Consider the following 22,500-nt stretch of genomic DNA (forward strand, 5'->3'; position numbering starts at 1 on the left):
ATAGTGTACTGAGTACTATCTGTGTTTTGAGTCAGGTTCTATAACAAATTTAAAAAATGACTATATTAACAAAAACTATTAAACACAAAAAACATCGCCACCACCAAGTTCTCTAAACTTATCATTCACTAATATTTATTTTCTTCAAAGTAACTTTTCTTCTATTGAGTCTTATCTCTTGCAAAGTTCACTAGACCTACTTGCTCTTTGTCAGACTAATTTGACTTCAGCTGACTTTTCTTGTGACCTTAGTGTTGATGGTTATATTCCTTTAATTTGTAAATTTACATTCATAAAAATTCTCCCATTTGTCAGGAAACTTTGTTTTAATCCACAGACTATTCTTTTATAAGTTTTATTAGGTACCACTTCACTCTATTTCCTTTCTCTTTGTTCTATATCACTCTCCTTCATCTTACGACAGCACTCTTTTCGATGTTATTTCTGATCAAATCGACCAAGCCCTCTCTCTTTATCCATCAGCCAATATTGTTGTTTTTGGTGACTTTAATGCTAATCACACTAAATGGCTTGGTTCTAGTGTCAGTAATTCTGCAGGTATTACAGCCTACAACTTTTGCCTTTCTCAATCTCTAACACTAACGGTCAACTTTCCAAATGGCTTTCCAGACAATCCAAATTATTTACCTTCTCTACTCGACTTGTGTCTTGTTTCTGATCCTAGGCAGTGCTCAGTTTCTCCACATTTACCCTTATGTGCTTCTGATCACGGTTTGATCTCCCTAAAACTATTATCTCGTTCTTCTTCATAATCAGAATCCCCCTCTTTTAGTGATTTTCTTTGTGATGGCCCTTGGGTAGAAATCTTTTGTCTTCCTGCTGACTAATGTGCTTTTTACATAACTTCTTGGATTCAGACTTGCATGGAATCTTTTATTCCCTCTCGACGATTCCAACTCAAGCCTCACCCTTCTTCATGATTTTCCTCTCATTGCACTGCTGCAATTTCCAATCGTAACCATTACTTCCATATCTATCAGAAAATAAAAATTCTCCAGAAAACTGTTTAATGTTTTGTTTAATGCCAAACTCCACTATTCTCAGGACATGAAATCTTGTATTTCATCCTAAAAACTAGGCTTTTGTGATATTTGGAGAATTTTTAACAGTAATTATAATAAGGGCAGATCTGCTAGTCAACCTCTCTTGTATAGTTCAGATTTTTTCACCTCACCAAAAGACATAGCTGAATTGTTTGCTAAGAACTTCTCAGCAATATCATTTCTTGATTCCACTAGTCACATCCTACCTGATATAGCCAACAAACAGGTTGATTCATTGCTTGACATTTGTATTACTCTAGCTTCTGTATCTAAAGTGATTTTCTGCTCAGACTCTTCTTCAGCTTGTGGTTTGGACAATATATCTGTTATAGTGAAGCAGAAGTGTTCTCCGGAGCTGTCGTCTATACTTTTAAAACTATTTAACAAATACTTATCAGAATCTTGTTTTCCCGCCTGCTGGAAAGCAGCATTAGTTACCCCTATTTTCAAAAATTCTGGAGAGCAATCTGACTCATACTTACTACCACCCCATTAGTCTTCTTCCTATCATAAGCAAAGTTTTTGCGTCTTTAATTAAGAAACATTTAATCTCTCATCAATTAATCAATTAATCTCTCATCGTGAATCTAATGACTTACTTTCTAATATGAATCAATATGGATTTCAGTCTTCTTGTTCTACTGCTTGTTTGTTAATGGTAATAACTGACAGGTTTTATTGTGCAATAGATAGATGAGGAGAGGTTAAGATTATTGCTCTAGACATTACTAAAGCTTTTGATAAATTTTGGCATGCTGGTCATCTCCATAAGTTTTCTTCTTACAGTGTATCAGGTAACATCTTTAAGATTATTGAATCCCTCTTTACCAATGGTAGTATAAAAGTTGTTATCAATGAACATCACTCTTCTGCATATTCTGTAACTTCAGGGGTTCCTCAAGATTCAATCCATGGCCCTATACTATACTCTTTTCAATTTACATTAAAGATCTCCCAGAAATTTTCATATTTTAGACTTAAATAGTCATTGTTTAAGCAATCAGAGAAGCAAACATTATCTGATTGCTTAGAGGGGGAAATAAAACTCAATTTTTTTCAATTAAAATACAATGTTCCAGAAACAGTTTTGACTATCTTTTTTATCAATAAGGACCAATTGAATGTTCAAGGGTCTTGAAGAACCACTAAAAATATTTTGTATTCAAAAAACTTTTTAAACCAGTGTTATTTTATCATATAGAACACAATAAGATGTGAGCTACAGATATTTTAAAACACTACTGGACACAAATGTCTTTAAAAGATCTATTGTTAAGGTTTTTCTTCAAATTTGACGTCTTCTTCTTTTCACAAGAGCATGTCATCTTTGGTTATACCAAGATAGAGAAAAAAGTGATATGTCTCCTGAGAAACAAATTTTGATAGCTTTGAGAGGCGAACAACCTGTATAAAATGTTCTTGTTGTTCTTTGTCAAAGCTATTCATCTCTGGAACATCGTATTTTAACAATTCCACAAGAATATCCATCCTCTCTTTCTCCTCTAAGTGCTAGTCAGCTAAAACAAAGATAACACTGTCTTGTGTCTGAAAATAGTAAGATTAAAAACTTTTCCATACGAAGTGAAGTGGATATATCATGATCTGTGATGAAATTTTAAATGTTCAGAGGATGGAGCCTGAGTAAAACATAGTAAAACATCTTATCTGCACATTGGCCAAAAAATTGCACAAGGTAGAGAATAAACTTCAATATTTCTAACTGCACCATTATGCTTAGAGCAATGATATGGTCTGTTAAGTCATAAAAATGTCTGTTAAGTCTTTGTTAAGTTGTTAAATAATCTGTTAAGTCATAATACATAAAACTTTGGATTAACAGTGCTTTTACCTCTAAAGATAGGTACTTTAGGTAAACATAGAAGAAAGTTAACTGAACTGAAAGGAAACACTAATTGCCAACCTTTCTAATGTTTCTGAAATGTTTACCTTCGTCCTGTAGTGTTTCACCAAGTTGGGTCAAAGTGAAGAATAAGCTTTAAACCCCTAATCTTATCCTGTTTCCGCTCTCTTACTTTAAGTACTTCATTCTCTGTAATTTCATGGTTTTTTCTTGCCATCTGCAACTTAAAAATTTTCAACATGTCAGTATCTAACTCCGCCAGCATGGAATATGGAAGACAACATTGCTGTTTTAGCTCTTACATTAACTTGATACAAAAAAAAACAAAGCATTATGATTTTTTAAATTATGTAAAATTTAAGTTGTTTTAACTAGAAGTTTTTTAAATATTTGTAAAATATTTAACTTTTTTATGCATAAACTTATTTACCTTGCCATAAAGTTTTTTAAATATTTGTAAAATATTTAACTTTTTTATGCATAAACTTATTTACCTTGCCATAAATGGAATCTGTTTATCTAAAACATCATTCAGACTGAGCTGAAGGCAAACCTTTATAAAGTCATTTTTTTTTTTTTTGCAGTAGGAGTTTCAAAATCTGAATTATAATCTGTTCCACTACACCCTCAAGAGAAATCCTGTTTAAAACTTTTCAAAGCTTCTTCTTCTGCTGTTTTTACCAGTAATTGGCCTTCTTTTTTTTGCTTAATGTTTGGTTTTAGTCTCTCCTTCAAGCTTTGTGTCCAGCTTTTTTTCTACCATCTTACTATGCAGGTTTTTCATTCTTTACTCACCTACAGCTACTATTTCAGCTATGTTTTGTCATTTTTTAGGACATTTTGACCATGTCCCCTTTCAAACATCTCTTTAAAGAATTTAATTCTCCTTTACAGCCTCATTATTTCTTCTAGGATCCTGGCTAATTAACTTAAAAATGTCTACCTTCTGTATAGGAAACAAAACATTGGACTTGTCTAAGAACTCTTGAGTGTGTTAAGACAATTTAGAAAAAAATAAGAAACATGAAAAAAAAGTCAGAGTTTTACAAAAAAAAAAAAAAAAAAGTACTAACTGTTTAACTTAATAACAATTTGTATTTTTATTTAAATTTTTTTTTTTAATTAAATAATACCATTTAAAACTATATACCTAATTTATTTTTACTGAACTCACTACCTCGAGCCTGAGAGACCTCTACAGTCAACGAGGTTACTCATTTTATTTAATTTATACATTTAATTTTTATACTTAAACTTTACTAAATTAAACAATAAATAAAAAACAAAATTAACAATTTATAAAAAAATAAAAATAAATGTAATTTATTAACCCCTTCCATGAATTCCATTAGAATAGAGATTGTTGTGTTAGTATAAGCTGAACCATAGTATTTCACAATTCGTTCATGGTTTAGTGATTGAAAAAGTGAAATTTCATGTTGAAATTTTGCAACTTCATCTTTTGCCTTAACATTATTGTCAATATTTTGAGTCTCAATACATTTCATAGCTAGTTTTTTACCTGTATTTTCATCTATGCAAAGATGGACCTAAAATAGAACCAAATTTTTATCTAAACTCATTTCAAAAACACATAGACACCCCCAATTCCACCAACCCTCTTTCTCACGTTCTCTTCACTCTCACCCCACCCCCTCCAAATAAAATAAAAAAAAGCATTTTTTCAAAAAGTATAATACTTAAATTAAAGGGATCTTAAAGTGCTGAGACAAGTTGTGCTCATATTAAAGAAAATGTTTAAAAAAAATATTTTCTTCAATATGAACACAATATGTTAGCTGCAATCTGCAGACTTGATAATTTATTTCATGCGTGTTTAATTCATAACAATTTCAGTATATGAAGTCATAGTAAAATTTTTTTTTTCAAGATATTATATCTTTTTTTAAGGTATATGTATTTTTCTCCCTACAATCAGCAAATTAAATATAAGTATAATATTTTACTAAATCTCAAAAAACATTTGTGATATAATTAAAAAAAGAGTAATATATTTTGTTTTTATATTTTATTAGCAGAACTTGTTTTTAACAACCGCCAGGATGATATTTAAATTATTGTATCTTTAATATAGTTGTTTAGATTTTTTAAAATATGCTTTAGTTCTTGAATGTATGATTTTTGTACCAGTATTATAGAGTGTTACATTTTCTTTTTATAGAATATTATATTTAAGTTGACTAATGTCCTCCTGCTTTGGTTCAAGAGCTAAACAAAATTAAGATAAAGTGTTAAATAAGATTTTTATGGTGAACTCTTTTATAAAAAGTCGTGTTATATTCTGGATCTTATTATTATTATTTTTTCAAAGCAATAAGAATTTTTTCGAATTGTTATCTCTATATAAAGTTTGCATTAGAACAAGTAAGTCTAATCACTAGTGGAACATATTAGAGAAAAGATTGAATATATTAAACAAAGTGTTAGTGGACTAGTTATACTGTTTTAAACAGATGCTCAGTGTTATAGCAGGTAATTAAGAAGAAAGTGGAAACAGTAATCTGTCTTATTACTAAATAAGTTTTTTTTGCTTGTTTTAAATTTATTTTGTTTTAGAAGCCAGCCAAAATCATGACACAATTATACATATTTTGCTATTATTTGAGTTTGCAGCTGGAGGAAAAATCAAGTCAGTATGATACAGTTTCTCGTTTTATATTTTGTTGATATAGTATAATAAAATGTTTATTTTATGTTTAGTTAATATGGTTTAATGCAATTTTTTGTTTTATATTTACATAATAACTAACTTTTGTATATTTCAATACAAATATTCGTTTTAACTTTAATTTAGTTTGATTTATATGGTTATTAGTAAAATAATTTGTTTCATGTTTAGTTTCTACTTAGTTCAATTTATATGGTTTATTCAAGTCACTCTTTTTATATTCACTTTTTACTTAAATTAATATATAAGTTTTAGTAAAATTATTCTTTTAGTATTTAGTTTATATTTAGTTTAAACCTGTATGGTTTATTGCGAATATTAGCTATATATTTAATTTATATTTTGATTAGGTTGTATGGTTTAGTGAATTATTCTTTTTTTTTTGTTCATATTTACTTTAATTTTATACAGTTTACTGTTCATTTTAAGTTTTGCTTGTTTAAATTAAGTTTTTACGGTATGGTGCAGCTGTTCGTTTTATATTTAGCGCATATATATTTAAATTTAATTTACATGGTTTATTGGAAATTTTTATTTTAACATTTAATTTGAATTATACAGTTTAGTGGAAATATTTCTTTTTTATGTTTAATTTTTGTTTAGTTTGATTTTATTGATATAATGCAATCTAACTCTTTAGTTTAATATTAGCTTATGTTTTTGAATGGTTCAAGCCCATAGTAAACTTGATAGTAGGTTTTACACTTTAAACCAAAACTTTTCACTTAAAAGAAAGAAAAAAACAATTTTTTCCATGTGTTAAGGTAATAATCTGGAATAACAAATGGATAAATTAGACAGAAATCTGATTATGGCAGGACTACTATAAGTAGTTGAATTGTTTATTTTATTATTGGTGTAAATTATTGCTATAATTTTATCAATAAATTTTCAAGAAAACAATATAATTATAACTGATTGCCATCGTTGTAGTAAGGAATATTTGTCATAATTCTATCAATAAATTTTGCAGAAAACAATACAATTATAACTGATTGCCATCGTTGTAGTAAGGAATATTTGTCATAATTTTATCAATAAATTTTGCAGAAAACAATACAATTATAACTGATTGCCATCATTGTAGTAAGGATGTGATAAACCAATTAACATAATATTATTAAACTCCTCAATTTCTTCAATCTCGTAAAACACAACAACAAACAGCACAACAAGCAGCAGTATTACAACAACGAAAACAAACACATTACAATAAGGAAAAGTATGTGCAGAAATACTTAAAGAAAGAGTATAAAAATATATCAGCATTGAATATATTGCTAAATTATGTAGTATAATACCAGCTTCTTGTCAGGAAATAATTATAATGATGACTCTTATAAGAATTCAATATTTTAGTATGTGACATTTAGAATGTTTTAATGCTCATTCCTAGAAAACTCTGTCAGATATCATCCTCAAAACACGCAGATACAGTATAAAAATGAGACTTTGATTAATGACAAGTCAAGCGAGAATGAGTTTTAGTTGATGAACCTAGAGATGAAAGCTGCTTTGAGTAGCGGTCATGATAGTATTTGTAGAAAAGAAAAAGAGATGCAACTTTATGACAATGGGAGCGAGGCTCAAGCTTAGGAGATAGAACCAGTTTAACTACATTTACTATGCTTTTTTGGACATTGTCTTGAAGAGAAAGAGCACGATTAGAAGAACCAGCCCAAATATAACAACAGTATTCCATATAGAGACAAATAAGACATTTGTAGAGATAGAGAATGGAATCAGGAGAGAGAAAATGGCGAGCACAATAAACAGAAGCAACCTTAGCAGATGCTAATTTACCTATTGATTGTATATATGGTTTCCATGATAGGCCATTAGTAAATGATAATCCAAAAAGACATAAAGAAGAGGACTCAGTGAGAGGGTTGCCATTTATCAATATAGGAATTTACTTCCATTTTCAAATAATGGATCTGCCTTTGCACTGATTAAGGAATGATTCTTTTCGATATTTGTTCTTTGTTCTCTGTTTCGATATTTGTTCTTTCTTCAGTTCCTTTAGGCTCAAAATATTTGACATCTTTTTCTTAAACATCAGTGCTCTTTTGTTGGGAATTAATTTAATAGCCAAATATTTCTACCAAAGAAAATATATTTTATTGAACATTATGTAATTTTAATATATATAATATATCTTCTAATTTTGTATAATACATTAGTTTCTCTTGTTCTTTGTAAATAAAATGTTATTGAATATGAAAATTTTGATCATCGCAATAAAATAATTCCAAGTATAAAAGGGCAACCAACTATACATAAAAAAATTTGTAATTAAAACTTAAATGAATGAATTTGATTTAAATTTATTGTTGATTTAAATTTTATTGTAAAAACTACTAAAATTATTAAATGTTTAAATTTTGCTTTTATGTTCAAATTATCAAATATGTTAGCTAGTTCAAATTAACTAAATATAAAATTTTTTTTGATTAAAATTTTAATGAGTTTAATACTTTAGTTTATTTTATGTTTTATGTGATCAAAGTATCAAATATATTACCTTTAGTTTATTTTATGTTTTATGTGATCAAAGTATCAAATATATTACCTTTAGTTTATTTTATGTACATAAAGTTCGAATCGAACTAAGAAATTTAAACTCATAATTATTTTTATTTACTTTTACTATATTTATATTATTTACTTTATTTTTAAAAGTTATCATATATTTATTGATATTTTACTATTGTGATCAGTGTCATCAGCTATAATAAATAAAAATTGTTACAGAAAAAAGCATTATGATAAAAATAAACCGTTAAAAAGATAATACTAAAAGTGAAAATTAAAATATTAAAATTTTTCTAACTCTGATGTCAACTACTTTTAAGAAAAAAAGCCCCAAATTTTGGTTTTCGTGTTATCCTCACATTCTGATCAAGAACTTCGGACCGATTCCTATTTCATGTTGAACACTATTTTTGTTGATTTTTGTCTAATATCTTCGCTTCCAACAAGGCTGCAAGCAACCGCTATTAGAGTTGAAAGTTACTGGAAGAGAAAAGATAAACTTTATAGAGCAAGATAACAATTGACAGACGACCTAAAAGATAGCAAATTATATGAATCAGGAAAGCAAGATAAAGGAAGCAAATTCCAAAGAACAGATGTTTGAGGGAAAAAACTGGACGAATAAAAGTTTTTGGAACACTTAGGTACAGTCACAGTAAAAGAATGAGACTTAATTGAATGACGAGTAACACAAGAATGAATTTTAGTAGATGGCAAAAGAGATGCTAGCTCTTTAGAGCAGTGTCCATAATAGTATTTGTAAAAAAGAGAAAGAGAAGCAACATTACAACGATGTGATAATGGTTGGAGGTTCGCTGCAAGAGCAGGTCCAACTATGTTTACAATGCATTATTGCACCTTGTCAAAAAGAGAAAGGGCATCATTAGAAGATCTGTATCAGATATAGCAACAGTATTCCATACAAGGTCGGATTTAAGATTTATAGAGATAGAGAGTAGAATCTGGAGTAAGAAAGTGTCGAGCTCGATAAAGAGATGCAACCTTAGCAGACGGTAATTTTGCAATGGATTTGATATATGGTTTCCAAGAAAGATCAGAAGTAAGAGTTAATCCTAGAAGATGAAGGGTAGATGACTCATTGAGAACATTACCGTTAACAAATATATGAAGATCTAAATTATTGTGAGTGAATTTTAAGTGACTCTCAAATTTTGTGAATCTGATACTCTGAAGCAACAGACAAGGTCATAGGATACATTCAGTCAAAAGTAATGCAGCATGTTTTGTTCTGTAGCACACAAACTGCCCCATTTTCCTTACTATACTACTATTTTTCTGGTGCTCCATACGTCTCAATACAACTTTTTTTTTAGTCTGGTCAATATGTAACAACCACAGAAACATTTAGCAGATAGTAACGGTTAGGAGAATAAGGTTCTTGCTAGTAGCCCTATTAAATTTTTTCCAAATTAATAGAATAGGTATTCTAGAATCCTGAAGCTTATTCTCCTAACTGTTACTAGTGATGTACCAATGGCAAAGGCCAAATGCGGCTAATAAGATGTTTCAATATATATATATATATATATATATATATATATATATATATATATATATATATATATATATATATATATATATAAAGAATGTATATTAATATTAGGTAATATAGAATACATATATAAGGTATAACAATAAAGTATACATTAGTAAGGTGCGCCTATGCACTTGTAGATCTGCGAACGCAGATGAATCGGCATTAGCCGATTCATCTGCGTTCGCAGATTAAGATAAGGTTTAAGTATTTAATAGGCCAAAACTGGCAAAGGGTTTAATTTAAGTGTTCATATTTACAAGATTATAAGTAAATAAAAGTTCAAAAATCTCATCTGATGTTAATCATGGACACTTGACTTACAATGAAACATTTGCTGGCATAGGTTTACTTTTTTCCCAGCATATCTTATCAATAATTTTAGAATTATTTGTAGCCATTCGTCATCTTTTACTATTTGGAACAACAACATCAATAGACCTGGTAAAAGTTTGATTATTTTTAGCAACTCATTTAAGACAACATCTTTATCCTCATTAGATGAGATATCTATCAAACCATCAAAGTCATTATCATTAAAATCATCAACATGTTGAGTTCAGTTTAACATCACTAAATTAATTTTATAACTTGTTTTTAAGTTATAACTTTATAACTCTATAAATTTTATAACATTTTAAAACAGTGTTTATTAAAATTCAAATTCTATTTATTTACACTTATAAAAAAACATCAATTATGTATTCAAATATGATACCAATTAATTATCTAATTTTTGTAGAAGAATGGTATAGAATATATGTAGCATGTCATAAGGTTTAAGTATTTAAAGAGTCATAATTCATCACTGTTTTTTTTGACAGTTGTGTTTAATGCGTATATATGTCATTAACAATTAAGAGGTTAAGGAAAAGTTTAAATCTAAAGTTTTTTTATGTAAGGAAGAGAGAGCACAGAAATTTGTGACATACTCTTGCTTTGTATGGCTACATTAATTTAGTCAATGTATATACACTCTGTTGCATCAATAAAAACATATAAACATTTAAAAAATTATTGAAATAAAAGTATAATATAACACATCAACAAATAAAAATTCTTTAAAAAGAACCTTTATTATTGAAGTAAAAGTATAATGCAACAAACAATATTTAATCAGCAAATATTATAAAAATTTACCTTTCCATATGCACATGACCCTAATACTGTTACTTTTTTTAACTTAGATATAATACTTTCAATATTCAATTCATCCATATCTAAAGTAATAATGTAACAATGTAATGTACGCATGTTTAATAATTATATTTTTAACGTACGCATGTTTAATAATTTTTAACTTTTAACATCTCATCTTATAAACTTCATCAAAAGCATATCATAATTTTTTTAACTGTTATTGACACTTTTAACTAATCTAACATCTTATCTAATACCATATGCTCATGTGAGTCAAGTCAACTTTTTATTATATTGTGTTAAACAAAACAAGTGTCCTTCATTTATCTAAAGCTTTATCCACTTCTGCATAACAACTCCATATATGGAGTTATTATGTTAATTAAAATAAATTTTAAAATAAATTAAAACAATCAACTAATTGTATATAACTTAGTTATGTTCAGTATACTAATCAGTTAGCCAAATTAAAAAGCATTACATTGTAACTGGGAAGTTATCACCATTAATACAAGAAAAATGCAGTAAAAAACAATAGATATAAATAGAGATAAAAATGTCTAATGCAGTAGAGTATCAAAAGTTACTCTTGTAAACTACAGAGCACAAAAAGTTGACAAAAGAACATATATGCAATATATAGTTGTTTTGTTCACTTCATAAAAAAAAAGTTAACTCCATATATGGAGTTAACTTATGACTTCTGCATAATAACTTTGAGGATCTTTTTATTCCCCTAGATACATCATTACTTTTTTTCAAATATTTTCATACGTATTACAAAGTTGCAGGGTTAAATAAATTCAGTAAACCCAGACTGCAACCATTTTTTATTACAACAAAATATTGCTTTTATAATATTGGTATTACAATAAAATATTGCTTATTACTGTACAAATTTAAAATTTTAAAATATTTCAAATCTGATATTAATAAATAAATATAAATATCATTACAAAATATATTTTTCAAGACAACTTCAAATTTTTTATTACCTCTAACATCATCATGTACAATTGATTCTTGTATTGACAATTTGTCTTTAATGTCTAATGACGGAGGATTCTCATTTTCTTAAAAAATATTTATAATAAATTTAACACCTGCAAATGTCAAAAATTTATGTTAATTTAATTATGACAAATAATTCTGAATAGAGGTATCACCATGAATTTAAAGGTAACAAATAGAAAAGTTTCAAATTTAAAAAACAATAGACACACACATAAATGATTTTGGAAAATTCATTAACAAAATTACAAAATTTTACTGCCTAGAAAACAACATTTTCAACTAAAAATAAAAAAAAATGCATTTTTACAAAGTTTTTTAGTTAAAATTTTTTTTGTCAATGTTTTTTTAAAATTTTGCTTCTTTCGAGACCCAACAAGACATACTTTAAAAAAAAAAATTATTTATTAATATTTTTGACACATTAAATGTTCAAAATTCTTGAGGCAGCACTAAAAATATTTTTTATTAAAATAACTTTTATATCCAGTGTTATTTTATTATATTGAACACATTAAGGTGAGAGCTAGTGAATCCAAATCCGGATTTCGGAATTTCGGAATTCCGAAATTCCGTCATATTTTGAATTTTTAAAAATCCGGAATTCAAAAACGCAAATTCCGGATTTTTCGAATTTCAAACTTCGATTATTTAATTCTTATTTTATTTTTGAAGTTATTTAGAACTGTTTTTATAAAAATTTCAAAAAAAACTTTTGTTTTGTTTTTATATTATGTATTTCTTCCGTTCTAAAAATTTTAATTTTTATTACTAAAAACGTTTTTCAACAACAAAGTTGTCATCCTCAGTAGTATAATACAATAGTTTTTAGTAATAAAAATTAAAATTTTTAAAACAGAATAAATACATAATATAAAAACAAAACAAAAGTTTTTTTTTGAAATTTTTAGAATTTCGAATTTAGAAGAACTTTTACTATAGATGGCAGCATTGTGTACTTTCATTGTTATAAATTCAAAAAATTTAAATTTTAGTAGGCTTAGGCTACTGCAAATGCATTAAATTTTTTTTTTTTTAATGAAATATTAACATTAAGAAATTAAATTGTATGCAGAGCAGACAAAGTAAGTCATTATATTAATTTTAGGTTTCAAAAATTTTGTAGACTTACATTGTTATTGTTTTAAATCCCAACCCAAGTATGGTAGATAAATCTGAAGAAACTTTTATGGACATTTCAAAAGAAAGCTCATCAAATTCAGTGTGGAAATATTTTCTACGAGGGAAAACAAATCAGGTGGCGAAATGCATGCAATGCAAGCAAGTTTTAAAGATATTAAGTGGATGTACAACTCCCATGCACACACATCTTCGTTCTAAACACAACACAGTTTTGAACAAGCGAAAGTTTGATGAAAATACAACAGCTTCTACATCTGACAGTAACGATAGTGTTGTGAGCACAACCAGAAAAACGAACACGATCATTGATTTTTTCAAGTCAAAAAAAGATGAAACTTTTCCTGCCGTAGTAGCTAGAATGATTGCTTCTGATGGTTTACCGTTTCATGTTTTTTGTAAGTCAAACGATTTAAGAAAATGTTTAACAATGCGTGGGATTCGGTGATATTCCAAAATCACCCACTAGCATACAGAAAGTCGTGATGGATTATACTAAAAAAATTAAACAATTGCAAATTGCTGAAATTAATCAATTAAAAAAGAATTTATGCTTTAATCTAACATTGGACGAGTGGACGTCCTCTCGAAATAGACGTTATATGAATGTTAACGTTCATGGGTCAAAAAATATCTGGAATTTGGGTCTTTCTCGAATTAATGGTCGATTAGCAGCTGAAAATTGTGTAAAATTGTTAGAGGACAAGTTAGAATCATTTCAGTTAAATATAAGGAACGATATTTCGTGTATTGTAACTGATGGTGCTTCTATGATGCAAAAAGTGAGTAGATTATTACCATGTGAACAAATTTTGTGTTTTGCTCATGCAATTCAGATTGCAATTGTAAATGTGATCTACAAACAAACAGAGAAAGAGGTAGATGAAGATGATTATGAGAGTGTCCTAGATCTGGACTCTGATGAAGAAGATTTAAGTGATGATAAAGGAATGCAAGTGGGGGCGAGAAATGAATGTGATGTAGAAATTACTGAAAAGTTTACATTGCGAAATGTAATCATGAAAGTTCGGGTAATTGTTCGAATGTTTCGACGTTCCCCTTTAAAAAATGAAGTGTTGCAAAAACATGTGAAGGAAGATCATGGAAAGGAATTGCAGCTATTGCTTGATTCGAAGACTAGATGGAGTAGCCTGATGTCCATGTTAGAAAGTTTTAATCTTTTGAAAAGTTCAATAAAAAAGGCAATAATTGATATCAAAGCGGATACATTTTTGAATGATTCAGAATGGAATATAGTATCTACAGTTTCTAGAAATTTGAAGCCTATAAAATTAGCCGTAGACGCGTTATGCAGTGCTGATGCAAATTTACTTTCTGCGGATACAACATGTACGTTTGTGTTAGAAAATTTTGATGAGAATGAAGAAATTGGGCGTGAAATGAAAAAAGAGTTTGAAGTTCAAATTAATTGAAGAAGAACTGTGGTATCCGATGTTCTTCAATATTTGCATAATGGGGGTAAAACCAAAATTCACAAGAACATTTTGCGTCGCTCGAAAACTGAAATAACCAAAATTATCATATCCCTAATCCAAAAACTTAGTGGTGAAGTAGCATTAGAAATAGACCCGACAGTATCTGAGTCTACTAAAATGGATGACGATAAACATATCGAATCATTGGAAACTCAGTTATCCTTGCAGGAAATTCTTCAGCAAAAGATAAAGGAATCACTCTCGGAATCACGGTCAAAAGTTCTACAAAAATCATCGATTCATTCCGAAATTTGCAGTGAAATGAAATTTTGGGATGAAGGGGGATCCCGCGGAATGCTTTTGGAAGATCTTTACAAAAGTTTATTAACAATTCCACCAACTAGTGTGGAGTCAGAGCGCGCTTTTTCCGCTGCAGGAGCATTTTCAACAAAAATTCGATCAAGGCTCAACGACAAAACATTGGATACTTTGTGCTTTTTAAGAAGCTTTTTCAAAAATCAAAATGAAAATTGAACTTTCATTTTGCAATTTTATTTATGTAGTTCAAAAATATTTTAATATGAAATATTTCCTTATTTTGTAATTTGTTTTAATTTTATTGTTTTGAACTAAATACATTTATGTTAAAAAATAATGTACTTTCTTTTCTTCATATTTTTTAAATTCTTCTTTAATAATTCCGGAATTAAAACGGAATTCCGGATTTCATCTCCTGTAATTCCAAAAAATTCGGAATTCAGTTTTTTACAAAAAAATGGATTCACTAGTGAGAGCTGCAGATATTTTCCTAAAATATTGTTTTTTGAACCACCCTAATAAGCCATTTTAATACATCCTAACTAAAGCCATTCTAATAACATTTTAACTGAAGCCATTCTGATAACATCTATTGAAGCCATTCTAATAACGAAGAAGCCATTCTAATAACATCACAAAGAAGTCATTCTAATAACATCACGAAGAAGCCATTCTAATAACATCTAATAACTGAAGCCATTCTAATATCATTGTAACTGAACTCAAATGCTTTGTTTTCTAGCTAGTCATTTGAAACAAACTTAGAATGTTGTTGGAAATCTCTAAAACATTCTAATTTGTTTGCAGTCTAACATAAACATCCATAAACAGACTTTCAAAAAAAATTCTTAACAAAAACTTTCACTCATTATAATATCTATCAAACTCATATTAACTGTTCCTGTAATTTGTATCAGTGATTTGTTTAAATGTTTACAGTTCTTAAAATTTTACAGTTGTTTTGGCAAATTTTTAGTGATTTTAAATAAATATTGGCACATATAGAGTTGACAACTTATCAATATATAGAGGCAACAACTAATCAATATATAAAAATGACAACCTATCAATATATAGAGATGACAAACTATCAATATAAAGAGGTGACAATCTATCATTATATAGAGGAGACAACTTATCAATATGTAGAGGTGACAACCTATCAATATATAGAGGTGATATATATTTACTATACTATAAAATATATAAGTATAAAATATGTAAATATAAGATTTTAAACAAATAATTTTCACTTGATATATATACAAAATAAATAATTTTTTTTTTTTTTAATTTCAATTCACCTTCCCATGGCCATGAAGGCACCTGAAGTGTACCCTCCGGTTTTTTCCTGGTTGCCCTGCCGGCAACTGAAATAGTTTTTATTTCTTACTTGAATCATCCCTATAATAGTCAGTAGTCCAGTAAAATAACTTTTTGGGGTTTTTTTTTTAGTGAAAATACTGAAGAAAAAAAAATTTTAACGTCTGACTACTAAAATACGACTAATAAGAAATGGCTTAATTAAAAGTAAATTAATTAATAAAAAAAGTGAAATGTTACAAGCTGTTAAAAAATATTGTCAATTAACTTTAGTTGCAAAGAGATATTGGTAATGAAATAACTTGAAGTACAACTTTTAAAGATTGTTGTTGTTGTCGTAGTTGAAATCTGTTTCATGGTGTTTCTTTTTATCAATCTTAACAAAGGTTTCATTATGCAGAGCAAAATTAGTTAAAAGCCATAATCGCAAAGAAACATTTTATAAAAAGAAAAATATTATATTATTATCTCTCAATCTTAAATCTAATTTAGTTGAATGTTTAAAACTTGTTTTTATTATAAATCGTTATATTAGGACTTCTTTTTTTAAGAAAAAAACAATTACAACATGCATCATTAAGTACATTCTAATAATGCTTTCTCTGGTGCATCCTAATAAATTTTTTCATAACTTTTTATCACTAATTGTGTTTAACAAAGTTTAAACAAAATTTATTTTACTAATAAAAAACAAAATATGTTATGTGATAGTAAAGATTCAACTGCTCATTCACATGATTTTTGAATTGAAAAAAAAACGTAATTTTAAAACTTATTTTTAATTGAGTAGAAATGTGCTTCAAAATGGAACAACATTTAAAAAAACCATACAGTTGCACTTTGAAAAATTAAATTGCGTGTCTGCTTCTTTTTATTATGTTTAGTAAAATTATATAATGCAATGCAGTGTACTTATTATTAAACCAAGTGTACACTACTTTAAATTCTTTTTAAAAGTTTCTTTTAAATAATTACAAGAAATAAAATCTTCATAGTTCAAAATATGGTTTCATTAATAAACACTCTTTTGTAAGTAACAAATTGTCTGGTCGCCCTGCCCGGCTAATGATAGGTATTTTTTTTAATTTCAGTCGCCCTTCGAGAAAACAAGTTGTTCCATGCCACCAGACAATCATGAGGTTACATCCATGGAAAGCCACTACACTCAAGGAGACTACTTTAGTACTTCGCACAGTGGGATTGTTCAACAAGGTTTGTTTTTTGGAGTTGAAGAGTTGATAAAGGGTTGTAATCACAAAAAGTAGCCTTCTTGACTGTAGTGGCTATGGGGAGCTGAATAACATTAGGAAAAAAAAAGGTGCTAATGTATATATATATAATTATATATATATCAGGCCTTGTTAAGAAGCGCTACGCAGCTCGCATTTTGCTTGCGAAAAGGCGATTTGCCTACGCGTTCAGCAGTTTTGCGCTACGCAAAAACTTATATCTTTTAGAATATTTAAATTATCTTTGATTACTGTTAACGTGACGTTTATTCAGAAGAAATAAAGTCGTAAGTAAAAGCATTTAACCGCAATTGTAAAATAATAGATTTTTTTGTTAAAGAAACAGTTTGTTTCATAATTTTTTTTTTGTTATTAAAAATTAGTTAAAAAAAAAAAGTGTTTTAAGTTTTATCTCAAGGAATTAAATATATAAATTCCTTTTAAATATAAAAATTATTTTTAGTCATAATAAGTTTAAAAAATGCACGATTTATTCTGATGTAAATATTTTATTAATAAGATATTTTGTTTATTGTTAATTCAATAACGTAAAGTTTTAATGACGTTCATTTAATTTATGAAAATAAATTATGATCACGAATATGTGATGGGTAACTGATAAATAACAAAAAAAAACTTTATTGTTTTAAAACATTATTAAAAAGAGTTCACAAATTAAATAAGAAAAAATGTATTAACAGTTAATAAAATAACAAAAAACCAAATATAAAATCATAAGAAAATAAACAAATATTTTCCGTTTCATGAAAAAAATATTTTTTTCAAAATAAAATTTAGTTCATATTTGAAAAAAATAATAAAAATGATTTTTTTAATAAGAACTTAGATTTTATTTGTAACTTTTGTTATAGTGAGAAAAAAACAAACTGTTTGTATGATATTTAACGCGTTAATAAAATAACTTTAATTACAATGCGGTACTTGAAAAGACGCTAGTGAAGCAATATAACTTCTAACGATGAAATTTATATTTGCTGAGTTGAGTTACTTAGAAATGCGTTACGCGTTTTTGCTACGCAGCGAAATCTCGTAACAAGGCCTGATATATGTATATATATATATATATATATATATATATATATCGTCGCCTTAGAGGGCAAAGGTTCTATCTCCATGTTGTGCTCAAATTCAACTATGACTTTAGGGACATCTATTTTAAGTGCTAGAATCAGATTAGGCAGCGGGTCAGCTAGTCCACATAGTAGGAGAAGACTTCTCCTACTATGTGGACTAGCTGACCCGCTGCCTAATCTGATTCTAGCACTTAAAATAGATGTCCCTAAAGTCATAGTTGAATTTGAGCACAACATGGAGATAGAACCTTTGCCCTCTAAGGCGACGATATATATATATATATATATATATATATATATATATATATATATGTATATGTATATGTATGTATGTATATATATATATATTTATATATATATATATAGATATATATATATATATATATATGTATATGTATATATATATATATATATATATATATATATATATATATATATATATATATATATATATATATATATATATATATATATATGTAATATATATATGTGTATATATATGTATATATTAATATATATATCTTAATATAATTGCAAGAGTCAACGCTTAATGTTTAATGTTCAACGTCGCTTTGCTTTTATTTTTAAAGTACTTTTAATTAGTTACTAGGTTTTTCTGAATTTAAAAAAGCGCGTTCTCAAAATGCATGCGGTCATTGGAGCAAAATCTATCAAGAAAGTTAAAACTTTTTACCTTTTGGAATATAATTATTATTTATTAGTTTAGAAATATTACATAAAGAATCATATTAAGATAAATAATTATCATTAAGATCATATTATAATTGAAGTAATTATAGAAAATAGTTTAGCGATTTACATATAATATTTTCATTAGATATAAAGTAGAAAGGATCACTCCTTTTAAGTTTTTAAATCGTTTACATTTTGTTTGTTTTAGTTTTTCTTTTAGCTTTAATTTTTTTTAGGAGTTTTGTTTTTATTGAGCTTATATTATATTTTATAAAGAAAATAGGGGTATGAATGAGGCCTAATTATTTTTTATGCAACAAAAAAGTTTTACTAATGCTAATTTCATATAGCAAATTTAGAAAAAGTAATTAAAATTTTGTACCAACACTGACATGGCATAGCACATGTTATTGTATGTAAAGGTTAAATTTTGTTATGAGGATTACAGTTCTTATGAAAAAAAAAAAAATGAAGGTAAAGAGTATTGTTTGTATATATATTTTATTTACTTTGAATCTTTTTGAATTTTCTTGTGTTAATTTTAAAATTTTTGTTTGCACATGTTTATTGTTTACATATATGTTATTTGATAAGTATGTGTATGTGGTAATATGTGCTTTGTAGTTGTTTTATCAATGTGTTTTTATGATAAAGTAAAGTGTTTTTTTATTGTTTGTGTAAGTGGTAATATGTGTTATATAATTGTTTAAAAAATGTATTTAAATATGTATGTAAGGTTAAATATATATTGTGTTTATAGTTGGTACATATGTTTATATTATGTTGCTTCCATGTTTTAAAATTGCTGTGACTTGGTAAACGTGTAGAGCAAGATTTGTCAATCTTGCCAGCCAAGTAATGTACATATAGCAGAGGGTTACACGCCAGTGTTTAGTGTCAAACTGCTACTGCTTTAGATCTAGATGTTTTCAAGCCTTTATTATTAATTATTTTAAAAATACATAATAATGTATTTTAATAACTTTTTGTGTAATGTTGTTACTTATGTTCTGTTATATATGAATGTCATGTTATATGCATATTATATTAACTTATGGTGTGTGCTATTGTTGTGTGTTGTTGTTGTGATGTTGTTTTTTTGTAATTTTTTGAGTTGATAGATATTTGGCTTTCCTTCACGCTGGTGTCAATTGTTAAAAATGATAAATAGGTAATTTCATTATTAGATCTCACTGCTTTTAATCATTCACTATAAAAGCCAAGACAAATTATTTTGCCAAATATACACTTTGTTTTATAAAACTAAAAACTTAAAGTCAATACAAATTATTTTGTCACAAATTATTTTATAAACTAAAAGCCAAGACAAATTGTTTTGTCATATATACAACTGTTTCATCTCAATTTGATTTTTTGTCTTTAGCGCTGTTTACTACATGATTTTGCTATAAATATTTTGGAATCATGATGTACCAGCATAAATCATTTTCTAAAAGTTAACATGAAATAATAATATTTAACAACTACTACTCTGGTAAAACGCAACAGCTTTTCTCTATAACATACATTGATTTTCATTTTTTGTATTAATGTTTTTTTTATTTATTTACTTATTTGTTACATTTTTTATTTTAGATTTATCAGATGATATATTTATGTGGTATAGAAGAACAAAATATTGCAAAGTTTCGTGAATTTTTTAAAAACGTTTACTAACAATTTTTTAAAGAATATTAAAGCTTGCAAAAAAGGGTTTAAAACGTTGTTTCTTTTTTAATTTTTCTATGAAAGCAGTATGTTTATTACAAAAATTGCAGGTTTTAATACCTTTTTTTATTTTTATTTGCTAATTTATTTATTTAGATTAATTTTTTTTAAATATAAAAATTTAGAAGTTATTTTTTTTTAAACATCTCCTAGCTGATATATATATATATATTTTTTAAGACATTGTTGTATAATTTATTTTATATGAGAGTTTGTTATATATAAAAATTATTTGCATGTGCTATAGAAAAAAAAACATAGTAGAAAAAAATTATATAGAAAAGATCACAATCTTCAAGATTTTTTTTAAAATTTTTTGTTACTACTTTCAATTAAAAGTGAAGTTTAAACGGATGATATTAGGCTAGAAGCAGATATTAGTTTAGAAAATGGAAATGTTAACAGGCATATTGTTGCAGAAATGTAAGAGATAGGCTTAGGCAAGATGAAAATAATAATTGACAAAATACTAGAAATGCTGCTCGGCAAGCAGCAAATAATTTGAACCCAAATGAGGAGAGCGTGGTTAGGCAAGTTGATAGACATCACTATAATCTCCCTTCGCATAATGAAGTTGCAATTGTATCTGTTGGTGAAGATGTTGCACCACCTACTTCCAAGGAAGTTATTATTTACCCAATAATTATAATACATTATCTCAGTATTACAATTATAAACTTTCAGTTAGACAATTGTTTTCTTCACTCTTTAATGGCAAAAAACTTTTTCAGCAATATGCTGTTGATGCGTATGTTAAAATTGAAGGCCAGCGCCTTGCTTTCATCAGAAATAATCAAAACAAACTGAAAAGCGAGGAGAATGATGCCTTACATGAACATGTAAACAATCTTGGAAATTATCTGATTTAATGTTAGACCAGGGTGTGTTGTAGTTTTGCCATCAACTTATTTAGGAAGTCCTAAATTTATGTGATTATTTTTGTGTTTTATTTAATTTGTCTTAAGGCGCAAGAAATGTAAGAGATAGGCTTAGGCAAGATGAAAATAATAATTGACAAAATACTAGAAATGCTGCTCGGCAAGCAGCAAATAATTTGAACCCAAATGAGGAGAGCGTGGTTAGGCAAGTTGATAGACATCACTATAATCTCCCTTCGCATAATAAAGTTGCAATTGTATCTGTTGGTGAAGATGTTGCACCACCTACTTCCAAGGAAGTTATTATTTACCCAATAATTATAATACATTATCTCAGTATTACAATTATAAACTTTCAGTTAGACAATTGTTTTCTTCACTCTTTAATAATCTTCCTAAATTTATGTGATTATTTTTGTGTTTTATTTAATTTGTCTTAAGGCGCAAGAAATGTAAGAGATAGGCTTAGGCAAGATGAAAATGTAATTTTGACAAAAAAAAAAAAAAAGTTTAATAAAAAATGTAAAAAGTTGTTTCATACATATATACATAAATATATGTATATATATATAAATATATATATATATGTATATATATGTAAATTATGTTAGTGTATTTTACTATATAATATATATACATATATATATATATATATATATATACATATATATATATCAATATATATATATATACATATACATATATATATATATATATATATACATATATATATATCAATATATATATATATACATATACATATATAAATATATATATATATATATATATATATATATATATATATA

At 27.2% G+C, this 22,500-nt stretch overlaps 1 long non-coding RNA gene across 1 annotated transcript in view; it reads right to left on the reverse strand.

Annotated features, from left to right (window-relative positions):
* Window positions 1–22,500, reverse strand: part of LOC100215486 (uncharacterized) — a 96,321-nt gene that overhangs the window by 33,730 nt on the left and 40,091 nt on the right. Inside the window, exons 5-7 of the long non-coding RNA XR_010643774.1 lie at window positions 11,840–11,917; window positions 10,845–10,924; window positions 4,257–4,475 (exon numbers count right to left, since the gene is read on the reverse strand). This is a non-coding gene — a long non-coding RNA (uncharacterized LOC100215486). The remainder of the gene's footprint in view (window positions 1–4,256; window positions 4,476–10,844; window positions 10,925–11,839; window positions 11,918–22,500) is intronic.

Source organism: Hydra vulgaris, chromosome 14 (genome assembly GCF_038396675.1).
Source record: "Hydra vulgaris chromosome 14, alternate assembly HydraT2T_AEP".
Lineage (NCBI taxonomy): Eukaryota > Metazoa > Cnidaria > Hydrozoa > Anthoathecata > Hydridae > Hydra > Hydra vulgaris.